Below are 21348 nucleotides of genomic sequence, written 5' to 3'. Positions count from 1 at the left end.
CAGAACTGTTGAAAATAATTGTTTAAATCCCGTGAAAGCAGGACTGTTTACATAACCGTTAAATTCCCGTTAAAGGAGAACTGTTTAAATAGCTGTTTAAATACCGTGAAAGCAGAACTGTTCAAAACAACTGTTTAAATCCCGTTAAAGCAGAACTGTTTATTTAACTCACGGTTCAAACAACCGTGAACCGTGTGAGCATAAACTTGAGTTGAAAAGTTAATTGGGGCGAGATAAAATGCAAAATGTGGGAATATTAAGATGATTAGCCAGGGAACGCTGCACAAAACGCTAAAGTGTTTTTCGCCAGATTATGCCGTTGAAAGCATTGCTTCCTAAAAGATAGGGAGTTTCCAAAACAAACAATAAAAAGAAACAAAAAGTGTTTTTGTTGCACATTATAAAATGTATTAGAAGACGACAACGTTGTAGGGAAATAAATGAATGTATGAATACGGGAGAGCAATTTTTTTGTTTGCTAAAATCTAAATCCATTTGTTAGAACCACTCTCATAAAATCTGTTCATAATTCTAAATACATTTATTCATATACCGGACGCTAGCAATTATATAATTCATAATTCGTATATATTCACGTGGCGGAAGGCTAAAAGGCCATTATCTTTAACAAAACATTCTCGAATTGTCCCCCTTAAAAATCAAATTACCCCCACCCTGGGAACCACTGAGCTATAAGATTCGGTAAAATGCTGATACGTGAACAGAAAAACTAAGGAGATTAAAGAATCCATATCGAGCCATATTTATTTTGGACAAAAGAAGACCCTTTTCTTGCTTGTAAATTTTGGTATATTGTTAAAACTTCACTCAGAATCCTTAAGCTTTATGAAGGCAGGATTTTACATATATTTATAACATAATATCAAGGTTTAAGCACAAGAAAATTACCCTTATTTTATCCTCTTTCAAGAACGTGATTGTCCTTCGTATTCTTCGCCATTCTTGTTCATATATCTTATATTCACTGACACTCAAATTCTTCGCCTTATCTAACCTACCCAAAATGAAAATAAATGACATCCAGCCTCTACCCTCATAGTTAACACGATCTTGCCCAGTGTGCCAACCTCAGACAAAGGTGGAAGACTAGATAAAAAGTTATTGGAACCAACTACACACCTTGTAGAGGTCTGATGACCAGTGGATTGCGATGAGCCCAGAGAACCATTAGACATGAACGAGACATGGACAAAGTTCATGACTTAAATCATAAACATAATAAAAAAAAAAAAACCTATGTAAATATAAGACTCAATAAAAGCAGCTTATCGTTTTTTGAAATATCAAAATTCTTCGCGTCTGGCTTTGGTCCCATTCGTTTAATCGCCTGTCTGCTATTTGTGTTTCTGTTTGGTAGCAGGAGCGCAGAAAATAATTCTGTTTTCATGAAAATCAGATCAAAATGTAGGCATGTTAACAGTCAGCAAATGCTTAGAGTCTATAGAGAATAGGAAGGTGATTTTGTTTAGAAGAAAGGTCCTCTCAAACAACGAATAATTGCTAATCCACTCTATAAGCTAAAGATGTCGAAATCCTACACACCATTACCGTAGAATTTAGTAGACAAAAAATTATATATCTGCTTCTGCCATTGGTATTTTATGTTGGTGGAGGTATTTTGAAAGCTATTACTACTATTAATATTCATTTCATTGTCACAATTATTTTCAGCTACAAACTGTTTCCCTCTAAGGAAGCCAAGTAAACAAAGCACTCCGTTTTGACTGTCTGTTCTCGAAACAGATAAAGTTCCAGCCCTCACATCATCTCTCACTCTTATTAGAATTGATTCTTTGTATACTGAAAGAAACAATGCAAGTGTAGTTATCCTACGTTATTCTCATAACCAACACACCCACAGTTTACGTAACATCACCACGGAAAACGTGAAAGATTTCATACTTATAACACGAACAAAATCGCGGCAAAATCGAGTATACGACGTCGGAACTGACCGTGTTATCGGATTCTTTTTTTTTCCGAGAATGAAATTGAATAATAAAATCAATTCTTCATTTTATCCCTGAACTTGCACTATCGAAAACAGTTTTCACTTTCACGGTTTTCCTGGAGATTTCTTTAGCTGGCTGTACTGTTTTATTAAAGACAAAAAAATAAAGCAGTTATCCTATACATATAGAAAACGGAGCACTGAAAAGGGAAGGAATGTGCTCGGTAAAGATTGATCTAGGGGCAAATAACTATTTTTTTCTCATTTTTTTTACAAGTGCATTGACAGTCCATTACACATCGTAAAATTTGTTTTTTCGTGTATTATGCAGAGCAAATTCGGTAATACTTTTACATGAAATATGTCGTAACTTTTCATTTGATTCAAGTTGCAAACATTGCAAAAAAAAAAGCTTTTTACTAATTACCGCAAATGTAAACCAATTTTTATAAGTAAAGCTATCATGATACTATAGATAGTAACTGATGACTTTCGATAATACGTGACAATTTTTAGACGTAATAAATGCTCAATTTTATATGCAGTTCCTTCATGCCATATGAAAACGTATGCACATAATATGAATGTCAACTGTAAATTTGACAATTATATAAATGAGGGAAATGGCAACATTTCACATTAACATTCGGCGAAAGCTAAAACTTTCTCACAATCGATGGTCATCTTTGCAAACGTGATACGAGACAAACTTTACAAGTCTTACAGTACAACACATCATTCCATCGCTGTTTACGTTTATTCATTGGCCGTTTATATCACAAGTCTTTGTTGTCAAATTAATCATTTTTCCCCTTTATTTTGTGAAACAGATTTTATTTTTAATGAAGAGAAATGCAAATATCATAATTGCTGTTAACATTCGGAACTAGTTGACCATGCATCGAGGTTCATCAAGGGTTAATAAATCTTTTAATTAAATAAACACTTTGAATTCCAGTGTCTGTAAGCCTGCCATTCTAGCATCTAAATCCAGCAGCCTTTGGAATTCCAGGAGTTTTATGGGACTATGAAATTAGTTTCTAAAAGTTCTAATATTACATTTAGGAATTTCAGGAATTGTAAGGATTATGACATGCGATTCATTAAAAGCTCCCAAATTCCAATTAGAAATTTTAGGATTTGTAAGGATTATGACATTAGATTTATTAAAAGCGTCCAAATTCCAATTAAGAATTTTAGGAATGGAAAGAATTATGGCATATGATTTATTAAAAGCGTCCAAATTCCAATTAAGAATTTTAGGAATGGTAAGGATTATGACATATGATTTATTAAAAGCTTCAAAATTCCAGTTAGGAATTTTATGAATGGTAAGGATTATGACATTCGTTTTATTAATAGCATCCACACTTCAATTAGGAATTTTAGGAATTGTAAGGATTATGACCTTCGATTCATTAAATGCTTCTTAATTCCAATTAGGAATCTTAGGAATTGTAAGGATTATGACATTCAATTTATTAAAAGCTGCCAAATTCCAGTTAGGAATTTTAGGATTTGTAAGGATTAGATTAGATTCATTAAATGATTCTTAATTCTAATTAGGAATTTTAGGAATTGTAAGGATTATGACATTAGATTTATTAAAAGCGTCCAAATTCCAATTAAGAACTTTAGGAATGGTGAGGATTATGACAATTTTATTAAAAGCGTCCAAATTCCAACTAAAAATTTTAGGAATGGTAAGGATTATGATATTCGATTTATTAAAAGCTGCCAAATTCCAGTTGGGTATTTTAGGAATTGTAAGGATTATGACCTCCGATTCATTAAATGATTCTTAATTCCAATTGGGAATTTTAGGAATTGTAAGGATTACGACATTAGATCTATTAAAGCTCCAATTCCAATTAATAACTTTAGGAAGGTGAGGATTATGACAATTGTATTAAAAGCGTCCAATTCCAACTAAAAATTTAGGAATGGTAAGCGTTATGATTCGAGTATTAAAAGCTGACAAATTCCAGTGGGTTATTTTAGGAATTGGAAGGATTTGACCTTACGAATTCATTAAATTATTCTTAATTCCAATTGGGAATTTTAGGAATTGTAAGGATTATGACATTCGATTTATTAAAAGCTTCCAAATTCCAATTAGGAATTTTAGGATTTGTAAGGATTATGACATTAGATTTATTAAAAGCGTTCAAATTCCAATTAAGAACTTTAGGAATGGTAAGGATTATGACAATTTTATTAAAAAGGTCCAAATTCCAACTAAAAATTATAGGAATGGTAAGGATTATGACATTAGATTTATTATAAACGTCAAAATTCAAATTAGGAATTTTAGGAATTGTAAGGATTATGACATTTGATTTACTGAAAGCGTCCAAATTCCAGTTAGAAATTTTAGGAATTGTAAGGATTATGACATGCGATTCATTAAAAGCTTCCAAGCTCCAATTGGCAATTTTAGGAATGTTAAGAATTAAAACATTCGATTTATTAAAACGTCCAAATTCCAATTAGGAATTTTAGAAATGGTAAGGATTATAGCACTCGATTCATTAAAAGCTTTCAAATTCAATTTAGGAATTTTAGGAATTGTAAGGATTACAACATTCGATTCATTACAAGCTTCCGAATTCCCATTTAGGAATTCTGGGCGGTGAGTATCCGTAAGTATATATCTATGAAAATCTACGAAAACGAAAGAGGCCTAAATAAAAAAATATAAAAAAAAATTGCCCAGTCAATCAATCAATCAATCCAATTAACTTGAAGTACATTAACAATAATAAATTAGTATTGTTTTAGATTCCATTAAGTTTTAACTCATTATGAAAGCTTTTTTGTGTTTGTGTGTGTGTGTGTCTCATTTTATCAAAGCTTTTTAACATTTCAGTATCATTTAAAGTCTTTTCTGAAATGTTAATGACTATACGCAAACCACTGTGATATTTCAGTGAGGTTCCATCTCTTCTAAAAGCTGTTACACATAAATTTATGCGTTGGAATGTACCGCGGCTTTTTCTTTGCCTAAAACCGAGTGACTTATGACGGTTACTTCCCATAGTCTCGGCTCCCAGCTGCCCTCAGCTTTAAAAGCGACGAGATTCCGAAGAATTTAAACTTGAAATTGAAAAGACCATCAATCATAGTGAGCTTCTACCCTGCATCAAAGAGCGTTTGAAATCCAACAGGATTCAGTTTCGCGTCAGAGCCTCTATAGTAAATCCCAGTGAGCTCCACTTTGGTTTGAAAGCTTTGCAAGTCCAGCAGAGCCCTAACTTATTCTGAAAAATTTGAATTAAACAAAGCTTCAAAGAAGGACAAGGTATTTTACAGTGTTGATGGAATTTAGATGTTCTCGAGTCTTTAATTGTGCCCTTGTTTACTATGGTGTTGGATAATCCAAAAGTCCTATGCAGTAGGCCTAGTACTAGGATCGACCAAGAAAATCTTCATCTGTAAATAAACCTAAAAAAAAAACTTTTAAATGAAGGTAAAAAAAAAAAAAAACCTACATTAGCAAAAGCAGACGACCTCGGCTTCACCGTTTTATTTTCGCAAATGGAAAAATAATATCCAGCTTTGATTTATAAGTAAAATATGAACAATGGAAATTAAAAATATAAACATGTAGCGTATAGGCCTATCTACAGTCATGATGCAAGTAACTGAAACCATACCAAAATGTCCTAGATCCGTTTTTTTAGTAGGACTCTATAATAAAATTCACAGCAACAGTTTCGTGCAACAGAAACATTCAATATTATCACTCATTAGCGGGATGCTATTCAATTAAATACATAAATTACGAACGAAAATCACAAATCAGCTAAGTAAGATTAGGTAGGGAAGACCGCGTTTACATTATGCGTGAAATATGATAATCCACAGCAAATAGGATTAAGGAAAAACTCTTTTTATATAATCTGATGTAACCTGGAGAGGAGTTGGTAAATCCAAAACTTCAAGTTGAAATTCACGACTAAATAGAATTAGAGGGATTGGACCACAGAGAGAGAGAGAGAGAGAGAGAGGAGAGAGAGAGAGAGAGAGAGAATATGTCGATATCGTTCAAGGTATATATATTGGTTCGTACGCAAAAGACGAGATAAGCTCCATCGATCACCAGCATCCATACCTATTCACTCGCGACTATTCACCCCCCCCCCCCCCCCGACATTTTGTGAGAAAATTTATATTTGATGCAACAAGAAATCGACCGTGGGCACTTTTAGCCTCTACTAGAATCGCCAAATACTTAAAATAAGTCATTTAAATCAACTGTGTTATTGGCGTTCACGTCCTTATATTATATTTGAGATTTTCCCTTTTTCTTATTCATGATATATTTATGATTCATGTACTTGAATCATATCTAAAACAGATTTACCACAGCCATATATATCTTCGATTCAATAAAAACCAACTGATTGCTCGTATCACCCAACTGGCGTTGCAAAAACCAGATAGCATAACTACCGAAGGCATGAATCACCCAATTACCCACCCAGGTCTTACTCACCGATACCAAGCGAGTGACGAAATCGCTAATTAACGAAACGAACTCAGCCATGTTTGAGAATGCTTTTCCCACAAGCGTCCCATGACGTGAGGCATAAATCAGACGTGTGGAAGTCCAAGCCAAGTCAACAGGGGCTTAATATAGAGCTTAAAGCTAAAGTAACTTTGCGCCAACCCGATACCTACTGGAGGGAGTCGTGCCGGTCCCGGTCGTATCCGAACACCATCAGATAAATTTGGCGAAAGAGCTCTGGCTAGGCTGGACATGACGTAGAAATCTTTGTAACTGCAGTGTCAGGTTTGCGTTTATTTATTCATCAAGGAAACAAATACACAAATTGCAAAGAATTGAAGGCACCATCGTGGTTATGCATGACATGGTGTCATAGGTCGCTCTGTATTGTATTGTGGGATTTGTTTATTTATTTAGACGAAAAAAAAAATTGCAGCAATGCACGACACAGTATCGTAGTTGAATTTGAAATATAGTATGACTTTATTTCAGGGATTCTGCGAAAACTTTATTGGTGCAAGGCGGCATCGTGATTGACTTTGGACCATAATATGACTTGCTTATCTGATAAAATTTGCGAAAATATTATTAATGGAGATATGCCACTGGGCCCTTCGGATAGTTATGTACTTTTTGTTTATCAAGTGAATAAATAAAAAAAGATACATAACCTGTAGTAATGCAAAACATGATAATATCATTGGGCACTTTGGACAGTTATGTACGTTTTGTTTATTCAGTAAATTAATTTAATAACGATACAAAAACTGTAGCAATGCAAAAACATATTGCCGTTGATTCTAAATTACATGATTTTGTTTTTTATTTTCTCAATTTAGCGAAAAAGGATCTATGTAAGAGAAGAATTCAAAGTTGATTTTGTGATGTAATGTGGCTTAGTTTATCAATTATATTGTTTTCAATTATATCAATACAAGACAGGTTTTAGTAGCTGGCTTTGAACTAGATTACTTAGTTTGTTTATTAAATTAACATAAGCTATATCAGCATAGTTGGCCCCGGACTATAATGTGTGTTATGTTATTTTAACAAATTTAACAACATCGAATCAGTCCTAGCTGGTCTTTTTTTTTAATTAACTTTAGACAGTAATGGACTCTAATCCATTTAAGAAGTTTAACAAGAATTGCATGAAGGTATGACAGGTCTAAATAATAGCTAATGACTATTGATTAAATATGAAAAAAAATATTAACTAAATTTAAAAAAAACTGCTTCACCGTTTTATCAGATCAAACGCAAATTTAGAATATATATATATATATATATATATATATATATATATATATATATATATATATATATATATTTATACTATACTATATATATATATATATATATATATATACATATATATATATATATATATATATATATATATATATATATATAATATGTATATATATATATATATATATATATATATATATATATATATATATATATATATATATATATATATACACACTATATGACTGTGAATACTATCAAGTTAAAGTTTTCTACATTCAATTTTCGTATTTAGCCCTCTAGTTGAAATTCAAGTTATATAATCTGTGCACTAACTATTATAACTCTCAATCCAATAACTCTCAATCCATTTTTTTCTCTCCTATATTATTACTGTTATTATTATTATCTTTTATACTACCTCAGCTATTGTGTGGATAGTGCCGTTTATTCATTTTTTTTATCATGTTGTCTCATGTATCTAGATTGTGTATGTTGTGTATGTTACTGTCTGTATTTTGTATATTCCATGTATATGGGCCTAAGCTGAGATAAAGGATATTATTATTATTATTATTATTATTATTATTATTATTATTATTATTATTATTATTATTATTATTATTATTATTACTTATTTATATATATACTTTACATATCTATGTATATATTATTATATATATATATATATATATATATATTATATATATATATATAATTATTATATATATATATATATATCATACGGTATATTAAAATTAATTATTATATTCTATTATTATTATTAATTTATTATTATTATTATTATTATTATTATTATTATTATTATTATTATTTGACTATTATTATTTATATACATATACTTTATGTATATAATAATACGTATTATATATATTATATATATACTTTATATATATATATGTATGTTATATATATATATATATATATATATATATATATATATATATATATATATATATCTATATTATAAATATATATATATATATATATATATCAGTAAAAGGGGAGACAGAAAAAAGAAATTCAGTGAGAGTTTCATTTAAGGAAAAAATAAGATGGACTGAAAACAAATTCGAGATCAGTCCAGCGTAAAAATAGAATTAGACATCACCTACAAAGCTGTAAAAATAGTCAGGAGAACTAAGGGAACAAATTGTTTTAAAAATGCAAGATACAACAAAAGACAACAACAACAAAACAACAAAAATCCAAATAGACGAAGTACCTCGACGAAGGACAATTACCAAATGGGTTCCCCCCCAATTTTTTCCCCACTTCCACTGATTTTTTTTAGAATTTTATTTTTCCTTTCATTTTTGGACCTTCTACTGTATAGTCTCTTGTTTATATTTTATCCCTGCTTTTTGAGAACTTGAACAATAGGGTTTTCTCAGACAGCGTGGAAGTTTGAAAGTATATGGGAAACAGTTTCAATAATTCAAGGAAATTATTTTATCTTATTTGCAGCATTTGAGAAACTCCTTCGAATGTAAGTCTGGGATAATTACTTCTCAGTAAGTGAATGATTAACAGAAACACCACAATAAAAGTGTATTCATCCTTCTAAAAAGAAAGAATTATTATTATTATTATTATTATTATTATTTTATTATTATTATTATTATTATTATTATTATTATTATTATTATTATTCAGAAGTTAAATCCCTCGTCATATGGAACAAGCCTACAAAAGCCATGAACTTGAAATCCAAGCTTCCAAAGAACAAGGTGTTCATTTAAAAGACTTTACAGAAGATAGAAGGAAATACAGAAAGAAGAGGCCAGCCATAAGAACCGAATACAAAATAGAGCACAAAAATAAGGAAGATAAAACTAAAAAAACTTTGGTAGAATAACGACTCGATTGAAGGAAATTTCATGAACTTGACGCAAAATTTAAATAAACCATTTCCACAATTTATCAAAAGTTTCTCGTTGATCACAATTCAGAGAAATGACTGCTATGGTTTCTATCATTCTAATAATAAACTTAATTGATAAAGATTTTCAAAAAAAGTTCACTCACAGTTAATCCCAAAGTAAAGTTGCTGCGTAGCTGATTCCAAAATAGTTTCAAATAGTTTCTTTACATTCAATTTCGAAATTTAGATTCAGCATTGTTAATTTCACGAGTAAATTACTGCACAGAAAATATCAAATTTGAGTTCCTTTATACTTCTGAATAAAGATATTATACCAAGTTTCATAACAGTTCTTCCCTCTATGACTCATCTTGAAACAGAGGAACTCTTCAGAAAATTACAAAAAAGTATATTATTATAAGAACTATTTCGAAATGAGTCTTTTGAATATTTTTCGAAATACAATTATTTCGTTTGCAGCTTCAAAATGCAGACAAAAATAAAATAATTTTCTGAACTTTTCTTGCAATCTACCTCAAAGGTTATTCCTGTATAACTGCTTCTCACTGAAACCATGAAACTTCCGCAACAACAACAACAACAACTTCAAAACCTCACTGGCAACATTAAAAACTTCACTAACACCAGCATCATCTCACTGACAGCACAGAACTTCCTCAAAAACAACAATAAAATATCACTCATACTATAAAAACTTCCCCCAACAACAACAAGAGTTGACAGGCAACAGAAAACTTCAACAACAGCAATAACTAAACCTCATTCACAACATAAAACTTCTCCAGCAACAGCAAAACCTCCTTGACGACGTAAAACTTCACCAAGAGCAAAACCATTGGCAGCATAAAACTTCCCCAACGACAAGAAAACTTCAATAATGTCGTATAGCTTCGTCTCATTCTCAACACATAGCTTCCCCCAGCAACATCATAAAACCTCACCAACAGCAACAATACATAGCAATATAAAACTTCCCAATCAGCAACAAAAATACTCACCCACTGCCTTAAAAAAAAAATAAAAACTTCACGAAACGGCAATAGGAACTTCCCCCAACGGACAGAATTCCGACCGTTTGCAAAAGAAGTAGTAGACGGGTAGGGGGCCTGTGGTTTGGGGGTGGGGGTAGAGGGGGGGGGGCGAGGCAATCATTTCCCCCGCTACGTAAAACAACACCGAACAGCATAACTTCAGAAGGACAAAGTTCAAATGGCTGAGCTTTCATCTCTGATGCAATATGCTATGATCAGATCAAAGTCGCCTTCCTACATTGTACAACCCATTTCTCCGGGTGGGGGAGGAGTGAGGAAGGAGGGGGTTGGGGGAAGGGGAGAATGGAGGGGTGGAGTTGAAGGGGAAAGTGGTCGAGTGGATTAGAGTAGATTCTTTTTTTTAAGTTAGCTCGGGACAATATTTTATGGCGAATTGGAACGGGCCAATAGGACGCCGTGGGTCGGTTTGTTGTAAAATTAGGATATTTTTTTTCTGTCTTTTATTGTCTCGTATTTATTTCAGACTAGGTGATGCAGGAACAAGTTTGTAAAATGGTAACGAAATGCAAAACAAAATCAATTTAATAATTTACGATGGAACAGTGCAATTTTGCTCTCCTTAAATACTTCAACTTCGACTCTCTGTTAAACACCCGAGCTACGCATTCGTTCACTCGTTATTACATCAATGGAAACTTCATGATGATGTTGATCGTTAAAACTTGACAGATAAAACGCGCAAGAAAAAAAAACCTTAGAAAAAAGTTGTCGAAGTCTTCGTCGCAAATGTCACAAAACGCATCATTAACTATGAACTTTGCAGACACTACCAGAGGCGGGAATGTTTATTTCTTATATATGTAAAAACAAAAGGCTACCAGCAACGGACTGAATTCATAAAACCACTACAAAAGTTCCAACTTACTTGTCCGTCGATATTAGATCGCGATAGATAGTCAAAACGCGTCAAACAAACGGGCGTGACAGAGAGAGAGAGCGCGGGCGGCAACGTCCACTCGTCTCCACTACTTCAGACCAACTGATCGCTCTGAGCCTGGTGTGACCCCCAGTCGGCCACGCAGCAGCCAGCCCTGGTTACGGAAAGCAAAGAACGCATTGGATAATATGGGCAAACACTTCCGGCTCTCTCTCTCTCTCTCTCTCTCTCTCTCTCTCTCTCTCTCTCTCTCTCTCTCCTTCTCTCTCTCTCTCTCTCTCTCTCTCTCTCTCTCTCTATCAAGCGCCTTTTTGTCCCAGAATGATCAAAAACAGATCAGGAATACCTTCGAAATATAAATACATTCCAATCTTGCAAATTGTGATTCTTCAGTAATCTGCGTCTCGATGCCCGGCGAGTCAGGTTGGAAAGGTATATAGTATATATATACCTGTTGCGGCCCGGGTCTGCCAGCTGCCCCCTTTTTTTAAAAATGGGTCTTCTGAAAGTGTTTCGGACGAGGAGTGGAAAGAACCCAATTGGAGGGAGGAGGCCTCGATGGAAAGTGAATTAGAAACGGTGGTTTCTGACACATGGACGCGTCAGAATAGGAGCAAAAGTCTCCAGAAGGAAATTGAGATGTGATAGAGGAACTTGGTTTCGGTTTCCCGCTCATATATACATATACACACACATATATATATATATATATATATATATATATATATATATATATATATATCACTGTTGCCTTTAGAGTATTCAGTCGTTCAGTACATGTGATGAAGGTTCAGGTGTCTGGCTGTTGTGAGGTAACAATTAATGAATGGTAAGTGTAGTAACCAGATACTTGGCAATTCGTCACAATATATATATATATATATATATATATATATATATATATATATATATATATATATATATATATATATATATATATATATATATATATATATATATATATATATATTGTGACGAATTGCCAAGTATCTGGTTACTACACTTACCATTCATTAAGTGTTACCTCACAACAGCCAGACACCTGAACCTTCATCACATGTGCTAAACGACTGAATACTCTAAAGGCAACAGTGATCCCTTAAACAACTTACCAGTATTGCAGAAAATCGGACTAAGTTCATAAAAACAGGAGTGAGGTAATCTTGTAAGTAATTAAATTAATTAAAGGGCATCACTCCTTCCCTGCTTCTAAGTCACTTCAAGTAAATTGAAGGAAAACAGCTCAATTACCACTCTATGTTTCTACCTAACATAAATATAATCATATTTATATACTGGCGTGAAAGAAAACACTTATAAAAATTTTAAATACAAAAATTTATTATCAAACTCAAAATTTATAAGTGAAATTCACAATATCAGGGAAATTACTGTTACTTGAAAACAAAGCAAAGTTTAATTAATTCTTAAATTAATGAAGTAAAATTAAATCAAAATTAATTTATCACAAAATTCAAGAAAATTAATTCAATGAAAATTCAAAAGTGTTAGGCAATAATTAAAATTTGGAAATTAATTCACAAGTGTTAATTTCAATTAAATGCGCAACGATTAAGTAATGAAAATAGCTAAGTTAATTAAATTGTGAATGCAAATGAAAACACAGACAAATGTGAAAAATACCAAAATTGTAAAAAGTATTAATCACACAGAACATAAAATAAAAACACACACTGCAATAAGAAAATGGATAAATGCAAAAGAAATCACGTCAAATGAAACAAACACAAAACACAAAAATTTGCAGTGTGTAAAAATTGAAATTGTTCTTCAAACCACTGTAAATATTAGTTCTCTAAACCACTGTAATTATTAGTTGCAACTAATAAACATAAAATAACACGTTACCTTGGTACCAATTTCTTTCTGCTGCAGCTTGTTTCACAATTTCACCAATTCACAATATTTCAAAAAGATCCCGTTACACACTTGTACAAAGTTTGTTCAGGTTCCACGAAAAGCACTAAATAATACTAAATAACTCTAAGAAATATCAAATATGAAATTTATATGAGTGACCAACAATTACGTACACTAAAGTCTTTACGTTAATATTAAACCAAAAAGTGGCGAGAGAGAGAGAGAGAGAGAGAGAGAGAGAGAGAGAGAGATAGGTCTGAACGCCAGGGATTCAAAATCTGTAATGAAAGCTTTTTTATGGAAACTGGACAGTAGATCTGGCACAAAACGTTTTGTGCATGCAAAACATGTTGCAATCTTTCTAGATGCTTCAAATATGACGTAACTTTACAGAAAAATCGTGAAATATTCACGTGGTTTCGGCAAAAACTTGTGCGTATGAAACCTGTATGCTCAACAAAGGCACATACTCGACGAAACAGACTCCTCGAGCATGTATGATTGACATGTTTTGAAAACAACACGGAGACTGCGAGCTCCCTTAATCTAGAGGCGATGACAAGATAATGAAACAACTTTATCTTGGAACAGACAAAGTTAATCTCTCTCTCTTTTCATTCTACGTTATATACTATTAAATTATGTTATGCAGAATCTGAACATACATTTTAAGACATCCTACAATTCTAAGCTAGCTGAGGAATCTGAAAAATGTTGCAATGCTCTATATATAACAATTCATAAAGTCTAGGAGAAGATATATGCGTTATTAAAGTAGCAACATATAATATATATATATATTATATATATATATATATATATAGAGAGAGAGATGAGAGAGAGAGAGAGCGAGAGAGAGAGAGAGAGAGAGAATCAACTGGAATTAAAATAAGTTCAATGTGAAGATTTGATTATGTGAATCACCCTTAAACCTCAGACTATTATTTTTAATATTTTCTGTAATTTGACTTAGGAGTAGATAATGCGATTATAAAAAAATCAATCATCAATTTGCAATAACTGATTTATGCATAAATTTGCATAAATGGGGTCATCTGTGATGCTCGCCTTATCATTAGGCTTGTTATGACTATGACTTTTAATATATGAGGAATTATGTCTTCAAGTAGAACATATTATTATTATTATTATTATTATTATTATTATTATTATTATTATTATTATTATTATTATTATTATTATTATTATTATTATTATTATTATTATTATTGACGAACATGTTACAATATATGTTTGCAGAGTAATTTAAAAATATATTCTTTTTACATAAGAGTGTACTACTTCATTAAATCATCATATTAGATAACACAAAGAAGAAAATTTAGGCGATTAATTGCAACTTTTATCCAAATTGTTTTGCGTTTATAAGACACTGACCGCAATGAGCCTACCTTTCGCAGAGCGAGTTCTCACAACTATGAAATTTCTAGTTGATCTCTCCGAGTAAAGTTATTTTTCATTTCAGGATGCTGATGTTGGTGTACTTCTAATGCTTGGTACTTGATTTCTCGCAGACTGTTGAAAAACAAAGAAAATATCATGAATAAAAGTTCGAAATTGCAAGTTTGAAATAATCCAAAAACTGAAATGGTCGTACTTTACATGCAAAGCTATGCGTCATCTGTAGTTTTGAAAATAGACAAATATATTTTTGCGCTATTTTTTTTTAATGGTGCATGTATACTATTAAAGTCAAATGTGTCTGTCAGAATATTACGGTAAAAGATGAGACCATTTTTCCAATTCTCTATTCACAGCTTGCCAAGCAACATTTAAAGAAAATAAGATGAATAATTACAAGTTTGAAATAATCCCAAAACTGAAATGGTCGTATTTTACTTGCAAAGCTATGCGTCATCTGTAAAGTTTTTAAAATATACAAATATATTTTTGCACTATTTTTTTAATGGTGCATTTATACTCTAAACTCAAATATAACAGAAAATTACGGGGAAAAGATGAGACCATGTTTGCAATTCTCTATTCACAGCTTGCAAAGTGATATCTATTCTCCATGTATGACCACCCATTTCGGTGCCATTACAAGATGATTGGTTTTCATTCATTTCCGGTTGCTCGAAACCAAAAAAAAAGTAACAAAAGGAAAAGGTTAAAATGGCCAGTTGAAATCACCGGTAAAATTAATTCCATATTCACCCCGAAAATGATATTCAATCATGCATAACATTTTAGGGGGGTATTTGATTCAGTTTTCTGACCTGCAAAACTGAGGTAAGTTTAGTTTCCTATGATATATAGTTTTTTTGTGTTGCTGATGCTATCTTTACTATTTTGTAAGATATAAAATTAAGTTTTTTTTTTTTTTTTTTTTTTTTGCTTTTCACTGTCATTATTTACTGACAGTGCAACAGGTAGAATACTCTTGTGACTATGAATTTTATAAATCTGGCCGAATATGTCAAGAAATGAATGTGCTACGAATCATTTTTTCACTTATCCTGATTTACTCCTCTCTCTCTCTCTCTCTCTCTCTCTCTCCAGTTGCTTACTCCGAAATCAATTCTTCTATTTCCTATGCACAAATAAAGACAGGCGGACATAACTACGCGCAGGCGCATAAGCATACGTCCTTATCCAGCAGTGGAATGCAAACGCAACTCATTAGCATTTTAACAAAAACCTCTCGAATTGGGCGTCTAGAGACCTTTGTGCCATCCCCGAAAAAATATCCTTTTCGAAACAAAAGAGAACCGCTCTTTCAATTAAACTCTCCCGGGTAATTTCATTGTCGAAAAAAAGAATCGAAAATGCAACAGTGCAGGCTTTGGAAACATAATACAGGATGTCCATAAAGTCCCGGTACCATCACAAGTATTTATTGCCCAGAATGGTACTGGGACTTTATGGACAACCTTTATATCACCGTTTGTTTTATCCCAATAATTTCATCGTTGTCATAATGCCATACTTCTTCAGTAATATAGAAATGTGAGCTTTTATCATGGCTTTTTGCTACCTTTAAATTTCTAAATTTAAAAACCTTATGAAGCCTTCTGTAAATGATCTGATTTTCAGGTCCTTAGACGAACCATAGGGCATCTCCTCTACACGAATCTCGTGTCAAAGCGAAATATATGTATACCAGATCCAGGCTGTATAGACACCCAGCTTTATTATCCATATGAACAGCGATTTACTCTCCTCTCATGAACAAACACTTCTTATAGGCAGATTTTTAAAATTTTGTTATCATGAAACATCTGACAAAACTATCAGATTTTCATTTTGTAAATGAATATGCAAATGAAAAGTAATGTTACAGATTAAAGGCAACTGGGAGAAAATTGAAAGATTTAAGAGAAGATGACAGAAAATCTAAAGTGTCAAGACAAATTAAGGTAAATTGAGAGATTTGAAGAAAATGGAAAGAAAATCGAAATTTTCAAGGCAAATTAATGGACATTGAAAGATTTAAGAGCAGATGAAAGAAAAAATTTAAAGTTTCAAGAAAAATTAAAGGAAATTGGAAGATTTGAGGAAAAGGAAAAGAAAATCTAAATTTTCAAGGGAAATTAAAGAAAATTAAAAAAAATTTAAGAGCATATGAAAGAATAAATCCAAAGTTTCAAGACAAATTAAAGAAAATAGAAAGAGTTGAGGAAAATAAAAAAATTAAATTTTCAAGAAAAATTTAAGAAAATTGAAAGAATTGATAAAAATAAAAAAAATCTAAATTCCCAAGAAAGAAAACTGAAAGAATTGAGGAAAATAACAAAATCTAAATTTCCAAGATAAAGAAAACTGAAAGAATTGAGGAAAATTTTTAAAAATCTAAATTCCCCCAAAAAATTAAAGAAAAAATGAAAAAAATGAGGAAAATAACAAAATCAAAATTTCCAAGACAAATTAAAGAAAAATTCAAGAAATGAGGAAATTTAAAAAATCTAAATTTCCAAGACGAATTACAGAAAATTGAAAGCTTTGAGGAAAATGAAATAAAATGTAGTCGAAGATAGGGAAGGGGGTTATTTTCCCCTGTCCATGAATGACAATTAACATCAGATTAGGACAAGGACTCTCCATCTCCCTTGACACAAAGGACAGGAAACACAGCGCATCTCTTAATGAATGGGTGTTGACATCACCTCACCTTTTTATCTGAGGTATTTTTCACGTTTTTATAACCCCCTCTCTCTCTCTCTCTCTCTCTCTCTCTCTCTCTCTCTCTCGTCTCTCTCTCCTCATCTCTTCCCATATATATATATATTCGTCGATCTCTATTATCTATATCTCTCTATATTATCTCTCGATCTATATTCCTCCCTTATCTATCTATCTACTCTCTCTATCTCTCTCTTTCTCTCTCTCTCTCTCTGTCATAGATATCTATTATATATTATATATATATTATATATAATAATATATATATAATATTATATATATATTCTATATTATATCTATATATATATATATATATATTCTTATATATTGTTATATTATTATATTATTAAAATATATATTTATAATAATATATTTATAATAAATAAATATAATATACTATATATTATATATATAGATATATATAAATATTATATATATATAAGTATATCATATAGTATATCTATATATATATATATATATATATATACATATACATATATATACATATGTATATACATATACATATGTTTGCTTTATTCCCAATAATTTTCATCGTTGTCATAATAGAACAGAAAATAGATTTTAGGCCAAAAGCCCAGCGCTGAGACCTACGAGGTCATTCAGCGCCGAAACGGAAACTGACAGTGAGAAGGTTTGAAAGGCGTAACAGGAGGAAAACCTCAAAGCAGTTGCACTACGAATCAATTGTTGGGAGAGGGTGAAAGAAGTTAAGATGGACAAAAGAGAATAAGAAAAGAGGTACAGTAAAAGGAACGAAAGGGGTCGTAGCTAGGGGCTGAAGGGACACTGCAAATTACCTTAAGTAAACTTGAGCAATGCCTACAGTGCTGCCACCTTCCGAAAAATAACTCGAAAACCTTGATCTCTTATACGAATCAAGATCAAACAACGGCATTTCTTAATAGGTAGAGAATTACCCTCGATTATTCAGCTAAATCAGCCAGACCTTTTTTTTTTGTGAATAAACAAATCAACATTTATGACGTGACGAAACGTGTCAAGGAATCAGGTAGGCGGTGCCTTTGATCTCATCATGAAACGTCCGACGAAACTGTCAGAGGATGAATATTCATGATGCCAAAGAATATGCAAATTCATCGCGCGTTAAACTGACCAAATTCGACATTTCCCAAAGATAAAGAAGACGATTTTAAGTCAAGTTTTACGTTCCCCGTTGGGACAAAGGATTGATATGATGTACCTCCCATGCAATGGATTCTATAGCTGCCAACGTAAATGAAACGTATACTGTCAAAATCCCTGTTGGTTTATTATCAATGACGATATTTCACCAAGCACCACATTACAGAATACGTACAAAATCTAGGCCAAAGGCCGGCCGCTAGGACCTATGAGGTCATTCAGAGAGAGAGAGAGAGAGAGAGAGAGAGAGAGAGAGAGAGAGATGTTACATTTAATTGCACCCATTAAGTAATCCAGATTGCCTTGAGATACAAAGCAAAAGCAGTTCAAAGTTACCAGTGCTAACCCTCTATGACTACAATAACCGCTCGATCATTTTCATGACCCCTAGTATGTGACCTCTGCTCTCCCTCTCGCGACCCCAATTCAACGCCACGGAAAGAACGGTGACCTGACCTGACACTCTTGTGACCCCAGTTAACGATGCATACAATATATTTCATACTCGTGGAGCCGTCCATCTCCTTTTGTAAAAACTCCTCTAGTTCTCTCCAGCCTTTCAGGAATCCGTTGCCACAACTGACGCCTAATTTCTGCAACTTTCTTCAACTATTTCCACTTCCTTTACTTCTAACAATAGAACAGGATATAAAATTTAGGCCCGGAGGTACTGAGCAAAGAATGAAAGGTTCATTCGTCTCTCTCTCTCTCTCTCTCTCTCTCTCTATATATATATATATATATATATATATATATATATATATATATATATATATAGACTTAATCCTCAAAAACAAGCCATGCAGAACCCGTCACACACCTCATCCTTCGTTTACTTTGTGTAAATCATCTCCTTATTGAGCACTTTGATAACTGTTTCGTTTGCCAGACTCTGGAATTCCCTCCCTTCTTCCGTTTTCCTGGCTCCTATAACCTTCCTTTCTTCCTTCCTTCAAGAGTTAAGCCCTGTACACACTATGCATCATGATGCTCGCAGTGTTAGATGGATGCGTTGAAAAACGGCTTTTTCAACACGAAGCCGCATCACCAACGTGTTGATGGGACAGAGCCATTTCATTGCGCAGTGATGCACCAACGTTCAGAGGGAGAGGATGTCTGCTCACCACCACCCGCCAAACCCCTTGCGTGGACAAGGACTAACACTACATTTTATTGAATTACTGAAGGAACATCCAGCTGTTTGGAACATCAAATGCAAGCATTACAAGATGAGAAACATCAGGAGTGCAGGCTTGGAAACCATAAAATCAGAGTTATCGAGTTTTGTAAACTGTACATTGCGGAATAAAGACATTACTAAAAAGCTGCATACCCTGAAGACACAATTCTACAGGGGAATGTCTGCAATCAAAGCATCACAGAAGTCAGGAGCTGGCACGGAAGATCTCTATACTCCGAAGTTATGGTGTTTTGATGAGCTGCTTTTCTTGTAACGGAAAAATATTAGTGTACTTTGTACTTATATTTGTACCTTACTTTCAAATAATCCTCCCTAAGGTTTCGGGGATGATTAGACCGAGTCTCTCTTTTGAAATCCTGGTTGAATATTGGAGGCTTGCATACGATCCTCCAGCTGCAAGAACGAGCTCCTGGTGATATGCTGTCTCGAAAGTTGGTGTCCTGCTTACAGATATATGGTTCAATTTTTTTTTTCCAACAATTTATAAAATGCAAGGATTGGCATTCTTGTGTAATTTTCCAAGTCTGTTGGATTTTCGACTAGTAACTCCAAAAATATTTCATTGAAGCTTCTCTTCAGAGGTCGCCGAGAAAGACATTGTTTACACCACAAGGTTCTACGTTTCTTCCTCAAAAGTTTCTTTTTTGCAGCACACAGAGCTACTACACCCCACAGTAGTCTCTCCCAGCAAAGTACATCATCGGCAGACATCCTGCCGTTGAAAGCTGAACTGCGAGAACAAGTGAGCAGTGTTTCAGTATAGTTTGGCCCCTATTAATTTTTTTCAACACCACTACTGCATCACGTGGCTGATACGTGATGGCATAGTGTGTACCAGGCTATAGGTAGTTTGGTACTACATCAATTTCTTTCCTGCTACCCAGTCACATTGAGACGGGATTGGATGGATAAAAACGATAGAATTTATTGTTACACTTACCCTGAAACTAAATCCTCTCTCTCTCTCTCTCTCTCTCTCTCTCTCTCTCTCTCTCTCTCTCTCTCTCTCTCTCTATCCTCGTAACTGCTTTATGCTTCGCATTTGAGAATTAACTGAAAATAAACTAAATATTTCTGCCTGTTTTAAGTCTTTACTTTTTTTTTTTTTTTTTTTGCAATTCGACAGTTATTTTTTTTCATTGGAAGCTGAAATAAGCATCCTCGAGTTCGGTAGTCGGAATTAATTAATTATCTGCTGCCCTACTTCCTTCATTTGCCGACTTTTCTTTAAAATTCCAGAAATTCTTTTATTCCCGTTTCAGTGATCTGGAATTTTTCCATACGGATTATCAAAGCGAACAATAGGAGTGATTTTGAGATAATGACGATTCTAATATTCTGTCTATCTGTACACCAATTCATTCATCCCTATATCTACCTATGCTTCTCTA

The 21348-nt window shown here is 32.9% G+C and overlaps 1 protein-coding gene across 1 annotated transcript in view; it reads right to left on the bottom strand.

Annotated features, from left to right (window-relative positions):
- Positions 1-11689, bottom strand: part of LOC135211578 (GTP-binding protein Di-Ras2-like) — a 291971-nt gene extending 280282 nt beyond the window's left edge. The window contains exon 1 of the mRNA XM_064244873.1: positions 11557-11689. The gene's annotated coding sequence lies outside the window, so the exon portion shown is untranslated. The remainder of the gene's footprint in view (positions 1-11556) is intronic.
- Between the last annotated feature and the right edge of the window lie 9659 nt (positions 11690-21348).

The sequence above is a fragment of the Macrobrachium nipponense genome, chromosome 4 (assembly GCF_015104395.2).
Source record: "Macrobrachium nipponense isolate FS-2020 chromosome 4, ASM1510439v2, whole genome shotgun sequence".
NCBI classification, from domain to species: Eukaryota; Metazoa; Arthropoda; class Malacostraca; order Decapoda; family Palaemonidae; genus Macrobrachium; species Macrobrachium nipponense.
The sequence above is the reverse complement of the archived record's forward strand: the minus strand, read 5'-3'. Positions and strand labels throughout refer to the sequence as shown.